The following is a 20,430-nucleotide window of genomic DNA, read 5'->3' as shown; positions in this document are numbered from 1 at the left end:
CACCCCGTAAGGAGAGCCACCCAGCGTGAAAGAAAGTACAGCCTGCCCAATAATGGTGTCGCACACAAGGAGAGCTGATGCAACAAGATGATGCAACAAAAAGAAACACAGATTCCTGGTGCTGCTGATAAGGATGGAAGTGGTCCTAGAAGAACACACAGCAAATAGACACAGAGAGCAGACAACTGGGGTGGGGGGAGAAATTTTAAAAATAAATAAATCCAAATTTGTTTAAAAAAAAAGTTACTGTCTTGAGTGATTAAATAGATTATTGGAAACAGAAGAAGAAGAGCAGGTATCAAGGAAAAGATGAGCTCAATTAGGGACACTTTGAATTTGTAATCTTTTCATGGGAGCTTCAGGTGAATACAAAAATAGATCAAGGTTAGTGTTATGGTTTGAATTGTGTCCCCCCAAAAGATATGTTCATGTCCTAACTCCATTTCACATGAACGTGACCTTATTTGGAAATCGAGTCTTTGTAGATGTGATTTGTTCAGAGAAGGTCAAACTGGATTAAGGCGGGCTCTTTTCCAATACTGTTGATGTCCTTACAAGGAGACGGAAATTTGGACAAAGAGACACAGGAGAGAATGTCATGTGATGACTGAGTCAGCGATTGGAGTGGTGTATCTACAAGCCAAGGAATGCCAAGGATTCCTGAAGCTTGAAGAGGCAAGGAAGAATTCTTCCCTTCCTTGTTTCAGAGGGAGCCTGGCCCTGCCAACACATTGATTTTAGACTTTTTAGCCTCAAGAACTGAGAGATAATAAATTGCTTTTGTTTTAAGTCACCAAGTTTGTGCAACTGGCATCAAACTGATGCAAAGCCCTAGGAAACTAAAACAGTTAATGACACAGATTGTAAGATAGAGATTAAAGCTGTGTGTTGCGGATGTGGCAGGGGCCCTGCCAATATTCCCTCTGTGCTCATCATTCCCATGTATGCCCACCCAAGGGCTGCATACAGCAAGCACCTGTGAGTCTTTGCTTGAGGGCTCCCAAGAGAGCCCCTGGGTGGGGTACGTAGGCCAGCTGGCATTGAGGAGGGTGGAAGTGTCAGGGAATTAACGTCTCCAGGAGCAACCCTCCACTGCTACCTGCCAATTCAGTGGACAACACCTTAGCTCAATGGCCCATGAGTGGGATAACTCTAGGTGTATTTTACCCTGTTTCCCACAGTTGTCCAGTAGATTTGAAAAAGTGTTGGGGAAGAGGTGAAGAAATCAAAGCCTCATGTATTACCAGTGGGAACATAAAATGGTGCAACAACTATGGAAACAGTTTGGTGGTTCTTTAAAATGTTAAAAAGAACTACCATATGATCTAACAATTCTACTCCTAGGTATATTAACAAAAGAACTGAAAATGGGGGCTCAGATACTTGCATACCAATATCCATAGCAGAATTTTTTACAATAACCTAGAAGTAGAGGAAAAAACAAGAGTCCATCAATAGATGAATGGATAAACAAAATTTGATAATCCATACAATAGACTATTATTCAGCCATTAAACATTAAATTCTGATACATACTCCAGCAGGGATGAACCTTGAAAACCTTATGTTAAGTGAAATAAGCCAGACACAAAAGGAGAAATATGGTATGAGTCCACCTACATGAAATATGTAGTAATAGGAAAATTCATGGAGACAGAAAGTAGATTAGAGGTTACCAGGGGCTGGACAGAGGGAAAAAGGAGGGGTTATTACTTAATGGGCACAGAGTTTCTGTTTAGGGTGATGAAAAATTTTGGGAACAGATAGTGGTGATGGCTGTACAATACTTTGAATGTAATTAATGCTCGTGTACTTTAAAAGGGTGAATTTTATGGTATGTGGATTATATCTCAAAAGAAATATGTAAAGAAATGTGTAAAGAAAAAATACTTTATGGCTGAGCCCAACTAAACTATTTGGTCTACAAATGTGCCCCATATTTTCCATGCCTTTCTTCACATTGTTGCTTCCAACTAAAATGTTCTTTTTTCCTCTATTCCTCTCCTCCATATTTCTAAATCCTACCCTTTCTTCAAGGCTCAATTAAAATCCTCCTCTTGTATGCATTTAGCCTTCCCTAAGTCAGGAGTGAATTTTTTTACTTTTCTGACATCTTCTAGCCCTTTATTTTTCCTATTTATTTTTTTCTCTAATGTCTTCTATGTATTATAGATTTTCACATATCTTAGCTAGTAAACTTTTGGGCTCCTGAGAATGGGAGTTGTTTCATCTATGGATCCTATCCAATGCCTAGTACATAGTAGCCTCTCAAAATTGCTTATTGAATCAATAATCAGGGACTATAAGTCTCAGTGAGAATCTAGGAAAAAAGACCAATGAACTAAATTAACAATAACCAGCCTTCAGCTAAATGCTTCTCCAACATTTAAGGAACATGAGATACTTTAAAGTGTAGGCTTACATGTGAAGTTTTTGAATTTGAGGTGTCATGATCAGAGCTCTAATTACAGCAAAAGGTTCAGGTTAATTATGGTTTGACTCACTTTATTAAAAATAAAATCAACAAAACTATTTAGTGACTTTATCCTACACTGGAATATATGAATCTGTTAGTGTAGAAAATGTCACAGTAATAACTTCTGGTCACTTGAGGACCTGAACAGTACCATCTTCCTTTGATGAAGGAAAAAACAATTCATCCTATAGCCACAGGGATTCCTCTTCCTTTAAATTCTTTATCATTTTGAATTTTTTTCCATAGAATTAAGCATAGAAACTTTTATTTCTCTGTGCTGCCAAAGGACAGGATTAGACATGAACACCTAAAATGCTCCAACTCTTTAATGTGAAAAATAATAGTGAACACTTATTGAGAATTCACCCTGTGCCAATCATTTTTAAAAATGCTTACTCTTCAACAAATAGTGTTGGAAACTGGATGTCCATATGCAAAAGAATGAAGGTGGATAGCTATCTCATACCATATACAAAAGCCAACTTGAAATGGATCAAAGATCTAAATATAAGAACCAGAACTATAAAACTCTTGAAAGAAAATGTAGGAAGCCATCTTCAGGATCTTATGTTAGACATTGGTATCTTAGATTTTACACCCAAATTACAAGTAACAAAGAACAAATAGATCATTGGAAACTCATCAAAATGAAATCATCAAAATGAAAATGTTTGTGAGTCAATTGACTTCACCATGAACATAAAAAAGACAACCTACTGAATAAGAGAAAATATTTGGAAATCATACATCTGATAAGGGTTTAATATTCGAAATTTCTAAAGAAATCTTACAGCTCAACAACAAAAAGACATACAACCCAGTTAAAAACTGGTCAAAAGACTTGACATTTCTTCAAAGAAGATCTACAAATGGCCAAAAGGCACATGAAAAGATTCTCAACATCAGTTACTCATTAGGGATATGCAAATCAAAACCATAATGGGATAACATTTTATACCCACAAGAATGGCTACTATAAAAAAAACAACAACAAAAGCAAGTATTGGAGAGGATGTGGAAATAAAGGAACACTCGTTCATTGCTGGTGGAAATGTAAAATGGTGCAGTCACCAAAGAAAACTGTTTGGTGGTTCCTCAGAAAGTATAGAATTACCATATGAACTGGGCATCCCCTTCTAGGTGTATACCCAAAAGAATTGAAAGCAGGGAATCAAATAGATATTTGCACCAAGATGTGCATAATAGCATTATTCAAAATTGTCAAAAAATGGAAGCAACCCAAATGTCCCTCAACTAATGAATGGGTAAACAAAATGTGGTATATACACACACTGGAATATTTTTCAGCCATATAAAGGAATGACATTCGGATATATGTGACAAAATGGATGAATCTTGAAGATATGAGGAAAGAAATAACCAGGCACAAAAGAAAAATAACTGTATGACCTCACTGATATAAAATCATTAGAATGAGCAAATTCATAGAGTCAGAAATCAGAATGCAGGTTACTAGGGGCCAGGGCGTGGGTAGGGAATGGAGAACTAATGCTTTAATTGCACAGTTGCTCTTCGGAGTATGGAAAAGTTTTGGTAATAGATGGTAATGATGGTAGCATAACATGATAAACTAAATTAACAGCACTAGATTACATATTTACATGTGGTTAAAAGGGGAAATGTTAGGTTATATATATTACTAAAATAAATTTTTAAAAAACAACTACAATAGGACTATGTATCATAAATAGTGGACCCTAATAAAAGTCATGGACTGTAGTTAATAATACATGTATAATAATACACTTTCATCAATTGTAACAAATATACCACACTAATGCAAGGTATTGATAATGGGGGGAGAGGTTATATGTGGGAACTATTTTCTGCATGATTTTTCTGTAAAGCTACAACTTCTGTAATTTAAAAAAAAGCTTTCACATGTTATCTCATTGAGTCCTTTTTTTTTTTTCCAAGATTTATTTTTCATTTATTTCTCTCCCCTTCCCTCGTCCCCCACCCCCAGCTGTCTGCTCTCTGTGTCCATTCTCTGTGTGTTCTTCTGTGACTACTTCTATACTTATCAGAAGCATCGGAAATCTGTTTCTTTTTGTTGCATCATCTTGTTGTGTCAGCTCTCTGTGCATGTGGCGCCATTCTTGGGCAGGCTGCACTTTCTTTCGAACTGGGTGGCTCTCCTTACGGGGCACACTCCTTGCCTGTGGGGCTCCCCTATGCCGGGGACACCCCTGCGTGGCAGGGCACTCCTTGTGCGCATCAGCACCACACAAGGGCCAGCTCCATTCAGGTCAAGGAGGCCCGGAGTTTGAACCACAGACCTCCCATGTGGTAGGCGGATGCCCTATGCATTGGACCAAGTCCACTTCCCTCATTGAGTCTTAGAACAACTCATGGTATACGCTCTATTATGATTCCAGTTAAATGATGAGGAGAATGAAGCACAGACAGGCTAACCTACCCACAGTCACACAGATTGTCAAAATGAAATTCATACCTTGGCAGATTAACTTCTTGACCCATCGTATGTATAGTGTTTCCTGCATCCCAAGAACTACACAAAACAAGCATTTACTTTCAATTAATCTCACAAATAACCCATAACATAAATAATTATTTCCCCCCTTTTAACAAGCAATCAAACGGATCCTAAGTGAAATTAAGAATCATGCATCTACTAAATGGCAGAGCCTGGATTGAACCCTATCTTCAGACACCCAAAACTCATTCCAACCCTTTCCTTCCAACTGGCTCCTCAGGGCCGCTGCAGGTCCCTCTGTTCCAGTCAGGAGCTGTTGTGATTACTATTTTTTAATACTGGCTCCCTACATAAGTCTGTGGCACCTTTGTTCTCTTTCTCATTTGGCTTTTTAAATATATTATAACCAATTTACAATATTTCAAAAGAGAGGTTTTTAATTAATACTCAAAGTGAAATCCAAAATAAAAGAGATACTCTATAGCCCAAGAGAGTTTAAGGTTAATTCCATTTTTAAATCCATGAGCACATTTATGTTTCCTCCTCTTTCCTAGAAGACTTATTTTGTAACCACAAAGATAAACAGGAATTATGGTGGTAGGTGAGGTAAGTGGCTTTTATTTTTTTATTTTAAAAGCAATTTATTGGAGTATATCATTCATACATGAACATACAAAAACAATAAATGTAGTGTAAAAGTTGTGAACTTATAAAACAAACATGCATAATATCAAACAGGGCTCTCATACATCACTTTACCACAAATACCTTGAATTTTTGTGCAACATTTGTAACAAATTATGAAAGAAAATTGTCAAAGTATTACTAGTAACTATAAGCCATATCTTACATTTGGTCTATTTTTCTCCCAATCCATCCAATTTTTTTTGTTCAAAAACCATCTAATTTATCTAAATCAATGGCATTTGGTATAATCACCAGGTTGTGCATTCATTACTACAATCAACACTAGATATTTTTATTACTTCAAATAATAATAAAATAAAAACAAATGTCTACCAAACCCATTTATTAGCACTACTAATTACAAATCCTATGTTGTGCTTTCATCATTTCTATTCATTTCCAAACATTTCCAAACAACTCTAACAATTCTGCACAGATTAAACCTCAGCTTTCCATTCTTTAACCACATTCTTTTCTCTAGTGACTTAGATTCTAGCTATTAACTCCAAGTGTTTGCTCATTATATTTAGTTCACAATAGCAAAGTCATACAATATTTGTCCTTTTGTGCCTCGCTTGCTTCACTCAACATAATGCCCTCCAGTTTCATCCATGTTGTCACATGCTGCACAACTTCATTTCTTCTTACAGCTGAATAATATTCCATCATGTGTATATACCAAAGTTTGTTTATCCATTCATCAGTTGATAGACCCTAGGTTGTTTCCATCTTTTGGCAATTGTGAGTAATGTTGCTACAAACATCAGTGTGCATATCTGTGTTTGTGACACTGCTCTCAGTTCTCCTGGTTATATTCCTAGTAGTGGAATTGCCAGGTTACATGGTGGATCTATATCTAAATTTCTTAGGAACCACCAAATGGATTTCCACAGTGACTGTATGATTCTACATTCCTACCAGCAGTGAATAAGTGCTCCTTTTTCTCCACATACTCTATAACACTAGTAGTTTTCTGTTTTGTTAATAGTGGCCATTCTAGGAGGTATGAAATGATATCTCATTGTAGCTTTGGTTTGCATTTCCCAAATAGCCAATGATACAAGCACTTTTTCATTCTTTTTTTTTCATAATTTGCAGTTCTTTAGAATTTCATTTAGGATCCATTTGATTGCCTGTAAAAGGGAGGGAAATAATTATTTACATTATGGGTTATTTGTGAGATTAATTGAAAGTAAATGCTTGTTTTGTGTAGTTCTTGGGATGCAGGAAACACAGTACATACGATGGGTCATGAAGTTAATCTGCCAAGGTATGAATTTCAATTTGACAGTCTGTGTGACTATGGGTAGGTTAGCCTGTCTATGCTTCATGCTCCTCATCATTTAACTGGAATCATAATAGAGCGTATACCATAAGTTGTTCTAAGGACTCAATGAGGGAAGCGGACTTGGCCCAATGGATAGGGCATCCACCTACCATATGGGAGGTCCACCGTTCAAACCCCGGGCCTCCTTGACCTGAGTGGAGCTGGCCCTCATGCAGTGCTGATGCACACAAGGAGTTCCCTGCCACACAGGGGTGTCCCCCACGTAGAGGAGCCCCACACACAAGGAGCGCGCCCCGTAAGGAGAGCCACCCAGTTCGAAAGAAAGTGCAGCCTGCCCAAGAATGGCACCACATACACGGAGAGTTGACACAACAAGAAGATGCAACAAAAAGAAACACAGATTCCCGGTGCCTCTGATAAGGATAGAGGTGGTCACAGAAGAACACACAGCGAATGGATACAGAGAGCAGACAACTGGGGGTGGGGGACGAGGGAAGGGGAGAGAAATAAATGAAAAATAAATCTTGGAAAAAAAAAAAAGGACTCAATGAGATAACATGCGAAAGCTTTTTTTTTTAAATTACAGAAGTTGTAGCTTTACAGAAAAATCATGCAGAAAATAGTTCCCACATATAACCTCTCCCCCCATCATCAATACCTTGCATTAGTGTGGTATATTTGTTACAATTGATGAAAGTGTATTATTATACATGTATTATTAACTATAGTCCATGACTTTTATTAGGGTCCACTATTTATGATGCATAGTCCTATTGTGTTTGTGATAGGTTTGTTGAGTTCCTGTATTTCTTGAGAGCCAATGTATTATTAATAGAGTGTTTGTGCATTTCTAGGAACTTATCCACTTCATCTAGGTTCTCTAATTTGTGTGGCTTACAGTTTCTCATAATATCCTCTTATGATCCTTTTTATTCCTGTGGGGTCAACTCTAATGTCCCCCCTTTCATTTCTGATTTAATTTATTTGCATCTTCTCTTTTTTCTTGGTTGGTCTTGCTAAGAGTTTGTCAGTTTTATTGATTTCCTCAAAGAACCAGCTTTTGGTTTTCTTGATTTTCTCTATTTTTTTAAATTCATAATTTAATTTATTTCTGCTCTAATCTTTGTTATTTCTTTCTTTTTTTACTTGCTTTGGTTTTGGTTTGCTGTTCAATTTCTAGTTTCTAAAGTTGTTCAGTTTATTCTTTGATTTTAGCTCTTCTGTTTAATATAGGCATTTAAGACTATAAATTTCCTTTTCAGCACTGCCTTCACTGTATGCCATAAGTTTTTGGTATGTTGTGTCCTCATTTTCATTCATCTCAAAATACCTACTAATTTCTCTTTCATTTTTCTTTGACCTACTGACTGTGTGAGACTCCGTTCTGTAGCCTCCAAATTTCCCTCTTTCCCTCCTATATTTATCTCCAGCTTCATTCCATTATGATCAGAGAAGGTGCTTTGTATAATTTCAATATTCTTAAATTTATTGACAGCTGTGTTGTGGCCTAATATGTGGTCTTTCCTGGAGAAAGATCCACGAGCACTTGAAAAGAATGTACAACCAGCTGTTTCAGGGTATAATGTTCTGTATATGTCTGTAAGGTTCAACTTATCATATTGTCAAGTTCTCTGTTTCCTTGTTGATCTTCTGCCTGGTTCTATCCAGTGATGTGAGTGGCATGTTAAAGTATCCAATTATTATTGTAGAGACATCATTTCTCCTTTCAGTTTTGCCAGAGTTTGCCTCATTTATTTTGGGGCACCTTGGTTAGGTGCATTGATAATTAAGACTCTTACTCCTTCCTGGTGGAGTGTCTTTTCCTTTTGCATCTCTTATCCCTCTTTTGCATTTAGAGTCTGTTTTGTCTGATACCAGTATAGCTACCACTGCTCTCTTTTGGTTTCTAATCTTTCATGCCTTTCACTTTCAGTCTATTTGTGTCCTGGGGTCTAAGGTGAGTCTCCTGCAGACAGCATACGGATGGCTCATGTTTTCTAATCCATTCTGTCAGCCTATGTCTTTTTTTTTTTCAGGAGGTACCAGGGAATGAACCCAGGATATCATAAATGGGAATAGGTGCTTAACCACTGAGCAACATCTGCTCCCGACCCAGCCTAGGTCTTTTGATTGGGGAGTTTAATCATTAGTATTTAATTTAATTACTGTAAAGGCATTACTTACTTCAGCCATTTTATCATTTGGTTTCCATATGTCATATCTTATTTTTGTCAAATTTTTTACCTTTTTTGGTACTCTTTATCATAGTCTTCACTTTTATACTCTCCTCCAAGCCTCTTTCTTCTCTTTACATTCCTGGCTGCAGAACTCTCTTTAGTGTTTCCTGCAGAGCTGGATTCTTGTTTGTGAACTCTCTTAGTTTTTGCTTGTCTGTGAATATTTCAAACTCATTGTCATATTTGAAGGACAGTTTTTCCAGGTAAAGAATTCCGGGCTGGCAGTTTTTTCTTCTTCAGTACTTTAATTATATCATAGCACTGCCTTCTTTCCTCTGTGGTCTGTGAAGAGTAATCCACACTAAGTTTTATTGGACATTCCTTGTATTGATGTTCTGCTTTTCATTCACTGCTTTCAGAATTTTCTCTTTATCTTTAGCATTTGTCATTGTGCATTTTATGTGTCTTGAGGTAGATCTATTTGGGTTTATTCTAATTGGAGTATGCTGTGCTTCCTGGACACATATATTCATGTCTTTCATGAAAGTTAGGAATATTTCAGCCATTATTTCCTCAAATACTCTATCTTCCCCTTTTCCCTTCTCATCTCCTTCTGCAACTCCCATAACATGTATGTTGGTGCACTTCATGTTATCATTCAATTCCCTGAGGCCCTGCTCAATTTTCTCCATTCTTTTCTCTTTCTGTTCTTCTTCCCCTTCAATTTCAGTTGTTCTTTCCTCTGTCACCAATTCTTCCATTTTAAATCTGCTGTTCTGCGCCTCAATTGTATTTTTTTAATCTCTCTCCCCTCCCCCCCCCCCCATTGTCTGCTCTCTGTCCACTTGCTGTGTGTTCTTCTGTGTCCACTTGTATTCTTGGCACCAGGAATCTGTCTTTTTGTTGTTGTTGTTTCATCATCTTGCTGCGTCAGCTCTTTGTGTGTGCGGCGCCATCCCTGGAAAAGCTGCACTTTTTTCACATGGGGTGGCTCTCCTTGTAGGGTGCACTCCTTGCTGTGGTCTTCCCCTACATGGGGGACACCCCTGTGTGGCATGGCACTCCTTGTGCACATCAGCACCGCGTGTGGGCCAGCTCACCACACAGGTCAGGAGGCCCTAGGTTTGAAGCCAGGACCTCTCATATGGTAGACGGACACTCTCTCAGTTGAGCCAAATCTGTTTCCCTCAATTATATATATATTTTTACACTTTTTAAATTAAAGTTAACAGATCACAAGGAACTTCAATTGTATTTTTAATATCATTTATTGTGTCTTTCATTCCCATAAGCTGTTATTTGTCAAGATTTCCAATTTTTCTTTGTGCTCACCCAGTGTCGTCTTAATATCTCTTATTTCTTTAGCTATGTTGTCCTTCAACTCCATGATTTAAGAGATTTGTATGAACCTCATTGATTAGCTGTTTCCAGTCCTGTGTCTCATCTCGAATTTTGATTTGTTCTTTTGCCTGAGTCACATCTTCCTTTTTCTTAGTATGGCTCGTAATTTTTTTCCTGTTGCCTAGGTATCTGATTCTGATGCTGAGTTTACTTTGATGTTCAGTTTCTCTCTCTTGCCTAGGGATTTACTGTTAAGTAGCTGTATGCTACCACTGCTCTTTGACTTTTGGTTCAACTTGTTCTAGATATTTAGGATTTCTCCTATTCAACTGCTCAAATCAAGTCTAAGGACCCAGCAATGAGGTGGAGGCCATACTGAATTTGTGGTAGTCTGTATCCCTTCCTCTCCCCTTTCTTGGGGAAGAGGACCCCTGCAGCCCTCTCAGTCCACAGCCACTGCAATCTGCAGACTGCTATTTGCTCTGTAGGTGGGTGGAAGTATGCCCGCTGCTGCTTCTGCAGTTCTACTCATGGAATTTTTCAGTCAACTGAGACTCCTTTCCTTCACCCCTTCTCTTCTGGGTGGTGTCTCACCTTCCCCAGGTGTCCAGAGTTCCAGAACAGCCTTCCAGATAGTCTCAGCTAGTCCTCTAGCTCCTTTTCTTTTTTTCTTTCTGGGATTAAAGTGATCCCTCTACCTCTCTAATCCTCCATCTTCCCAGAAATCCCCAAAGTGATTGATTTTTTAGTATAAATTACTTGAATATTAACTTTTAAGAACACTATATGAAATCCAAGGTAAAATATTTGCAGTGAATTCTCCATTTAGTTACCAGATTTTCCTCATCTTCCTTCTTTAATAGGACCATTCATACTATACTGTTCTTTGATTACACTACATACTTTAAACATTCTGGGAAACAGTTGTGGCTCAACTGATAGAGCATCTGCCTACCATATAGGAGGTCCAGGGTTTGGTACCCAGGGCCTCTTGACCCATGTGGGCCCACGCACAGTGCTGCTGCGCGCAAGGAGTGCCGGGCCATGCAGGGGTGTCTCCCGCATAGGGGTGCCCCACATGCAAGGAGAGCTGCCCCATGTGAAAAAAGCACAGCCCTTCCAGGAGCGGCACTGCACACACAGAGAGCTGACACAGCAAGATGACACAACAAAAAAAGCAACACAATTTCCTGGTGCTACATGATAAGAATGCAAGCGGACACAGAAGAACACACAGCAAATGGACACAGCAGACAACAAGGGAAGAAGAGAGAAATAAATAAAATAAATCTTTTTTAAAAAACATACATATGCAGATTTATTTATAGTATAGTACATAATTATTATGTACTATACTAAATGCAAGTGTGAATAAACATATAAAATTACATAAAGATGGGAGAATGTGCCTGGCACAGACCTGGTGTTCAATAAATAATAGATATTATTAATAGCCTTGATATCCAAGCAGAAGAATTTCGACCCAGTGTGGTAGACAGTAGGGAATAATTTCAGAGCCAATCTTATACTGTTTTAGGAACAGTAGGCTAATTAAGATAATGAATACATACTGGAAAAATCCAACAATTCAAACAATATTTACCGGGCACTGTGTTAAGAAATGTGTAAATAAAAATAAGACATAGTCTTCTACCAATTCAGCAGGGAGAGGGGCTTTAGGGAGTGTAAGAGGATCTGATAAACACACCAATAATGATCAAATGTGATAAGTGAGAAGTATCTATCAAGGACTTTCAGAGCACAGAGAAATTCCTAACAGGTTGCAAATAAGAGAAGTCTATTCCAAAGATGTAACAGTTTGAGATAGGCTAAAAGAACCAAGAGACCACTGCAGTAATCCAGATGTAAGATGAGAAGGTTCTGAATTAGAGTAGTGACAGTGGAAATTGGGTAAGGACATTTTTAAAAACACATCAAGTACATGTCTGTTGGTAAAGATGCTAAAACATTTTCCTCCATAACTATTTTACCAACTCTATTTAACACTCAAATGTTTTCTGAAATGTTCAGCTATGTTTTACATTCATAGAAAAAGAAACATAAAATAACTTCTTAGTAAACCACATTTTGTAAATTAAACCCAGCTGAAGTTTTAAAATAATGACTCTTTCCTCTGGTTGGGCCAGTTATCATCATTATTTGCTGCACTTAGGATTCTCAATTAGGTAGCTCTACCATCTCAAATCACAACAGTGTTGAACCTCTTTGCTTAAGTAACACACATGAATGTTTATGTTGTCTGCCATTAAGTACGGGGTAGGGACAATGAAAATATGGGACAAAAAGACAACTGCAGCCATAGAAAAGGAAGATTGTAAGCGCCTAGGTTTTCATATTTCACCACCAAGAAGAAAAATCAATTTCATCTTGGTCATTCAGGTTATATTTTCTCCCAAGGATAAATTCTCATATGGTAATGCATTTACTTACTAAACTAAGTCATTATCCCTGTAATACTCTTGGAACAGGAATGAAAAGTCTTGAGAAAACTGTAGTTCATGTTGAACAAAACTATAGGTACAAAGAAAGCTTTACACTTAAATGTATAGTTGGAAGATTCATCTTAAGGAAACAATTTCATTTTTAAAAAGAGAGAAGCAGATCAGTAGAAATGAAAGATACGTACAACAGCATCTTGGTTTGTTTAGAAAAGTTACTTCTAGGAAGAATAACTTCTGTCTCTTTAAGGATCACAAGAGAAAATGGAAGTCAAAAAGTGAGATCAGACTGACTGTAAACTACTCCAATGAGGTCCTGGGAATCTTGTTGAGAGAGGATATTTGGGGCTGGGCTAAACATCTATTGGGAAGTGAAGGAAGAAAAAGCAAAGTTAGGTAAGAGAGTTCTTTAAAAAGAAAGTAAACTTGAGTGAATTTACTTTCAATTTTAAAGTAAATGGCAGAATGACTTTATGTATTAAATTATCATTAGATATGAATTAGATTGAACATAAAATAGCAGCTTCTAATCCTTGAGAATGTTTCAGAAATTTCTTTCTCAGAAAAAAAAAATAGCTTCTGAGTAGTCCAGGGTTATACATATTTTCACTTGCTCTATCATTAATATAAATTATTTTTAAGTTTCCATTTCTTAACTTTAAATCCACAGGACATCCTTTTAAGATTGCCCGCTTGGTATAAAAAATAGGAGCACACTTACCTAAGTTTCTTTCTTTCAGTTCATCAAAACTGCCCTGTTGATTCTGCAAGGAATGGATTGTTGACTGTAGTCCATCAGATTGTTTCAATATATTTTAAGTACTTTTGAGATAAAATTATTGTCATAAGAGAGCTATGTAGTTTCTGGAGATGATGCCTGCCAGCCGCTCAGGCTTTTCTCTCTCATCAGACGTCTAGAATTTAAAGCGTAGTGTATTTCCCCCCTAGATCCTTATCCCCATTCCCACCCCCGCTCCAGACAAACATATTCGTTTCCATGTAAGTGTAAACCTAGATCTGGTGATTCATTTCAGCTTGGAGGTAGAGGACCACTGACTTTTAAAGATGGAGAAGTAGGAAACGCGAAACACATTGAATGTAGCCATTCCGCGCTTGCTTTCGGTGAACGGCTCTGGGTGTGTTTGCCTTGGTGCAGCACGCCCGGGGCTGCTGTGGCACGTGGCCACTTGAAGAGTAGGAAGGAGGGAGGGATATGTGGGGAGGAGTGAGAAGATATGTCACTGTGAAAATTGCCCTCTGCTCTGGACATCTGAGGATGAAAACCCCTTCCAGTTTTCATCCCTTGCCACCATCACCTCCATCAGAGTAGGAGACAAAAGAGAAAAAGGCAGTTCAGTAGCAATAATGGATATCAAGAACAGTGTATGTCACTGGAATAAACACACAGTCGCGTCTTCGGCAGCGCCCCCGCTGTGCCAGCGCCCCCACTTCCCAGCGCTCATCAAGACGCCGGGCCTCGGAGGGTGCAGAGGGGGCCCAAAAGCCCCAGAGCGTGCGTCGCCCCTGGACGGGGGAAAGCAAGTGAACCACACCTCCGCGCTCCCACCGCCGGGGACCGAGCCCGCGCGGGAACTACAGCTCCCGGCAGGCCCCGCGCCGGCCGCGCGCCCCCGCCCCGCGCGCCCCCGCCCCGCGCGCCCCGGCCCCCCGCCCTCCGGCCGCAGGACGGGACCCAGAGGGAGGGAGGCAGGGGAGCCGGCGGCCGGCGGGCGGCATCCTGCCAGGCGCGTGAAGCCTCGCTGGTGCCTCGTCCGGGACCCAGGCGCTGGCGGGCGCGGACTTTCTCCCCACTGGCCGAGCCCGCCTCTGTAAGTAGTCGTCTCAGGCAGCCGGGAGCAGCCACCAAAAAAGTTAGCGCCGCCGCGGCCGCTTTGTTCTCCCGGCCCCGTCGGGCTGAGGCGGCGGCCGCGGGCGCCAGGCGCGCCCCTCCCCCACCCACACACCGCACTCGGCGGCGGGACTCGGACCCCGCGCGGAGAGGGGCGGCGGCCGCGGGCTGGGCGGGAAGTTGGCGGACCGCGCGCGGCGGCGGCGGCGGCGGCGGGAGCGGGCGGTGGGCGGTGGAGGGCGGGCGGGGGCGCCGGCGGCCGCCAGATGGGACCAAGTTCCGGCGTCGGCGCCGCGGCCAACTTGGATCCGCGCTGTGCGGGTGGCCACCCCGCCCGGCTGAGGTCCCCCCAACCAGTTACCGAGGCCAGAACCGCAGTGCCCGAGGTGCCGGATTTGGGATGAGCCCCTTCCTTCCCTTTTAATCGCCTTTCGATGTAACTGTCTGAGAGGGGCGAGTAAACCGCGTTTGGAAAATGTAAGCCCCCGCCCCAGTTTCCTGATTGCATTTACTTTTGCAAGTTTTCAACATTGCCCCGAGTTGTTCTCCCCCCTACCCCCCCGGGATGTTTTGTGTGTTTTTTTTTTAATGGTACACTGAAGAGTGTCACTGTTGCTTTTGAGCAATAAAAATGACTGCATACTACTCGACTGCTTGTTGGATATTTTATTTGAAGTCCTCGCAGTCAGAAGCACAGGCCTTGCCGTCTGCAGGCTCGAATATAAATCAAGCGACAGGCGTGAGTGTGACCTGCAGACTTTTCCACACACATGTTGTCAGGGACTTAACTGTCTTTTTCAACCACACCCATCCCCGCAGGAAATAAGACTGTCGGTGTCATCTTTGATTGGGAGAGATAAGTTACACCCTGAAATATTACTTTGTACGACACAGCTTTTATGAACTGTACCACAAATGAAACAAAACTTTTAAAATGCTGTACTTTGTAGCCTACAAAATGTTATTTTATTACTCTTAAACTGCTTTGCATTGTATGTAGTGTTGCAATTCTTTCTTATGCTTTTAGCAATATGATTTCACTTACTCGGTTATTTCACGCTTAGGAATTTCCAGTGCAGATGAGGGTGGTGAGTGCTTATGGATTTGAGGCTGAAGGCCCCCATTAAGTTCTCCTACTAGGGTCTTTGCCTGTTTTATTTTTTAAAGAAGTCTCCCCCCCCCTCCCTTTTCAGAATCTGTGTTGAGATCAAGCATAGAAATTCAGCCGAAAGGAAGTTATAAGTTAGTAAAAGGATTTTTTAAAAAATGTGTCACAAAACCTGGTAGGTTTTGCTTCAGTTGATAATAAAAATGTGGTGGGCCTGAGTAGATGAGCTTGAGTATTCCTATTTGAAGATCCAGTTTGCAAAATATTAGGTCCTATAATTTGGGATATAGCATTTTACCTTTTAGGATGACTAAGATTCAAGACTGTTGGCCAGCTTATTTATTTATTTTTAAGATTTATTTTTTATTTTTATCTCCCCTTCCCCCCACCAGTTGTCTGCTCTCTGTGTCCATTCGCTGTGCGTTCTTCTGTGACTGCTCCTATCCTTATCAGCGGCACCAGGAATCTGTGTTTCTTTTTGTTGCGTCATCTTGTTGTGTCATCTCTCTGTGTGGGTGGCGCCATTCCTGGGCAGGCTGCGCTTTCTTTCGCGCTGGGCAGTTCTCCTTGCTGGGCTCCTCTCCTTATGGGGCGCACTCCTTGCACGTGGGGCTCCCCTACACGGGGACACCCCTGCGTGGCGGGGCACTCCTTGGCGAGCATCAGCTCTACGCGTGGGCCAGCTGCACACTGGTCAAGGAGGCCCGGGTTTGAACCGCGGACCTCCCATGTGGTAGGCAGCCACCCTATCCATTGAACCAAGTGTACTTCCTGTTGACCAGTTTTTATCTTAAAATTAAATTTTAACACATCCCAGATAGTAGTGAGTCTTTTAGTTACACAAAGTTTGTAAGCTTTTGGTTTCTTCAGATGAACTCTTTAAAATAGAAATTTCTTTCTATTAATATATTGTTTTTAATTTAAACACTGCCACACACATGCAAAAAGACCGTAAATCAAATTTTGGGATATTAGATTTTTTCAAAATTATGAGTTGGAAACATGTCATTAAGGATAAAACTGAATAGATGGTCATGTAAATGTAGTTTTTTTTTTTTAAAGATTTATTTTTTATGTCTCTCCCCTTCCCTCCCCCCAGTTGTCTGCTCTCTGTGTCTATTCGCTGTGTGTTTTTCTGTGACCACTTCTATCCTTATCAGCGGCACCAGATCTGTGTACTTTTTCCAGGAATCTGTGCTTCTTTTTTGTTGTGTCATCTTATTATGTCAGCTCTCCGTGTGTGCGGCGCCATTCCTGGGCAGGCTGCACTTTTTTTCGTGCTGGGCGGCTCTCCTTATGGGGCGCGTGGCAGGGCACTCCTTGCACGTGGGGCTCCCCTACGCGGGGACACCCCTGCGTGGCAGGGCACTCCTTGCGCGCATCAGCACTGCGCATGGACCAGCTGCACACGAGTCAAGGAGGCCCGGGGTTTGAACCGCGGACCTCCCATGTGGTAGACGGACGCCCTAACCACTGGGCCAAGTCCGCCGCCCCATTTATGTAATTTTAATTAAACTTGTTATGTGTGCCTCTTTGGAGCAATTGTCTCATTAGTGGAAGAAATGAAATGTTCTTGGGAGATGTTTTAATTTTAATTTCCATGTAGGAGAAAATTTTTCTCTGCTGTGTGGTTAGTTTATAATAGCACTATCTGAGAAATTGCTCCTTGGCTTTTAGCCAATCAGATTTCTCAGATACTACTGGTGCAAAGTAGTGATGAAGATATATCAAGTCCAGTGTAAATTTATAGAGCATTGCCAGGTTGGCCGTTTGTAATCTTGTTGCTGGATAAATGTTTCAGTGCCCAAGCAGAGGCATACTTGGTATGCCCTTTGTGTAGTCTTCCTGATAGTGAAAGGACTGAGATTGAAATGCTATTGATCCAGATGAGCAGAATTTTAAAAGAAACAGGTAACAATCTGATGGTTGAACCCTGAGCTCCTAGGGGGGAAAGAATTAGTCTGAAGTGATAGTCATCATTATGAAAGTATATAAATAATATAGAGAGTGCTACTAACTATGATTTTTTTAAAAACCAACAAAGTTATATGAATTTTTTAATATTCCCATTTAAAAGAAGCATCAGGATTATTAAGTAAAATCAAGCCTGTATCAAAGCAAATATGGACATTGATGTCAGGGCACTAATCAATATTACATTAAAAAGGTCACATTACATGCTAAAAGAATATATGTATATATCAATGGGGGGGGAACCCTCCACTTCTTTTACATTCCTAGCACATAAAACTAAAGCATTATTGGTGAGGAGTTACAGTAAACATGAATTTTTCCTCTTCACTTTAGCCTTTACTCACTACCAAAAGTAAACTGGCTACACTAAATTATGAGCTTCCTTTTGAAATATTTAATAACTTGATATGTTTTGTCTCTCTGGCATCCTCTTCCCTCTGTGCTTCCCCAGCTCCTACTTATCCTTTAGGTCTCAACTATCACTTCCTTAAAGGGGCCTCCCCTGAGACACTAGTTGAAATTAGGTTCTTTCCTATATTGTTATATCACTTTTCAGAGTGTGTTTACCTACTTCATGTGAATATTTTCTTGTCTCTGTCCCATGTTACAACATAAACTCCAGAGAGAGCAGGAGCCACGTCTGTTTTGGTCACTTTTATATAACCCCAGTGTCTCTCATAGCAGTCTGGCAATAATGGGAATTCAGTAGATAATTGTTGTATGAAAATGCTGCTGTTAGGGCTTTTCCTATTTAAAGACTTTGCTAATATATAAGAAAATATATGGGTTAGGGTAGAGGGTAAGAGCAAGGGAGAAAGACTTGTGCCTGGTGATGTTGCCATGAACTAACACTCAGGTAAGTCCCTTAATTTTCAGTCTTTGCTTTACCTTGTCTGTAATAGTATGGCAGATTGGGCTCATCCTATCTTTTGATTCTATTTAGCAGTGGTGACACTATATGAGCTCATTTTTGTAGAACAGACAGATATCTCCCCAAAAGAAATTTAAGATGTTCCAAATAAAATTAATTTTTAAAGATTTATTTATATATTTATTCCCACCACCCCCCCAGTTGTCTGCTCTCTGTGCCTGTTTGCTGCGTGTTTTTCTTTGTCCGCTTCTGTTGTTGTCAGCAGCACGGCAATCTGTATTTCTTTTTTGTTGTTGTTGCGTCATCTTGTGTCAGCTTTCCGTGTGTGTGGCGCCATTCCTATGCAGGCTGAACTTTCTTTCGTGCTGGGCGGCTCTCCTTAAGGGGCGCACTCCTTGCCCGTGGGGCTCCCCTACATGGGGATACCCCTGCGTGGCACGGCACTCCTTGCACGCATCAGCACTGCGCATGGGCCAGCTCCACACGGGATCAAACCCCAGGACCTCCCATGTTGTAGACGGACGCCCTAACCACTGGGCCAAGTCCGCTTCCCCCATATAAAATTATTAGAAGTACTTGCCAACTAAAATGATGTTATTATCTAGACCCTCTCTCATAGCTGTTAGAAACATCTAATTGATATACATTTTATGATTTAATAAGATAGACTACTGTCACAGCTTTCTAATTAAAGAATCAAGACAAAATAAGTAAAATACCAAGGTTCACATGTTAGAATTTTTAGATTTTTAAAATATTTAGTCTTAATATTTTGTATATTACATCTTACAAAGCAAGTCAAGGTTCCATAACCAAAACAATAGGGAAAACAGATGGGATGAGTGGGTAGTAGCTAATATGAATAGTATCTTCTGCTTGTGTTGATGGTTAAATTTTTAAAAATCTTTTTATGCAGAATTAAAACCTTTATATCTAGTTTATTATGAATAGTTATCAGTAGTTAATGATAAATTTTATATGATAAATATGTTAATTTTATTATTGGTCAGTTACTGTTGCTTAGGTAAGATTAACAGATAAATAGAAATTTAGTGGGAAAATATCCATCAAAATAAATTATTTAACAACAGTATATTATGTTTTGAAATATTTAATTTGATTGCAGCATTATTTATTGATATCTTACTACTTTTTTAATGAAAGTTGTCCAACTTTGTAAATCTGCTCAAGACAGATAATGTTAGGGAGCTCATTACCTCATGAGACAACTTGTTCGGTTAAGTTGTAGGAGGTGGAATGAAATAGTAAAAAGACAGTGGTCTTTGGTGTCAGGGAAACTAGTTTGAATTCCACTTCCATCACTTAACTAGCTTTGTAATCTTGGCCACCAGTAATTTCTCTGAAACCCTGTTTCCTTTTCTGAAGATAGAGTGGAATGAGGTTGTTGTAGGGGTTTAATGAAGTATGTATCAATCTCCATATTTGGCATACATTTGGGGCTTGTTGATCCCTCGTCTGATTACTATGATAATTGCTAAAATTTATTGAGCACTTTTTGCAAGCCATGTGCTGTTGTAGATACACTCCGCAGCTCAGTCCTCATGATGACCTGTAAGGCAAGTAGTACTGTTATCTTCATTTTACTTCTTCCATCTAGAATGATGCTGAAATGAATTCTTTTATTAATACCTCTTCAATATTTGAGGACCACTATTCTGTTTTTTGTTTTTTTGTTTTTTTTAAGATTTATTTATTTATTTAATTCCCCCCCTCCCCCGGGG

At 40.0% G+C, this 20,430-nt stretch overlaps 2 protein-coding genes across 2 annotated transcripts in view; one reads left to right on the top strand and one right to left on the bottom strand.

Annotated features, from left to right (window-relative positions):
* Window positions 1-13,629, bottom strand: part of QPCT (glutaminyl-peptide cyclotransferase) — a 63,943-nt gene extending 50,314 nt beyond the window's left edge. The window contains exon 1 of the mRNA XM_071208775.1: window positions 13,608-13,629. The gene's annotated coding sequence lies outside the window, so the exon portion shown is untranslated. The remainder of the gene's footprint in view (window positions 1-13,607) is intronic.
* Window positions 13,630-14,541: 912 nt separating this feature from the next.
* The window catches only part of PRKD3 (protein kinase D3), a 90,972-nt gene continuing 85,083 nt past the window's right edge, over window positions 14,542-20,430 (top strand). The window contains exon 1 of the mRNA XM_058278403.1: window positions 14,542-14,715. The gene's annotated coding sequence lies outside the window, so the exon portion shown is untranslated. The remainder of the gene's footprint in view (window positions 14,716-20,430) is intronic.

This window comes from Dasypus novemcinctus, chromosome 17 (assembly GCF_030445035.2).
Source record: "Dasypus novemcinctus isolate mDasNov1 chromosome 17, mDasNov1.1.hap2, whole genome shotgun sequence".
Classification (NCBI taxonomy): domain Eukaryota; kingdom Metazoa; phylum Chordata; class Mammalia; order Cingulata; family Dasypodidae; genus Dasypus; species Dasypus novemcinctus.
The sequence above is the reverse complement of the archived record's forward strand: the minus strand, read 5'-3'. Positions and strand labels throughout refer to the sequence as shown.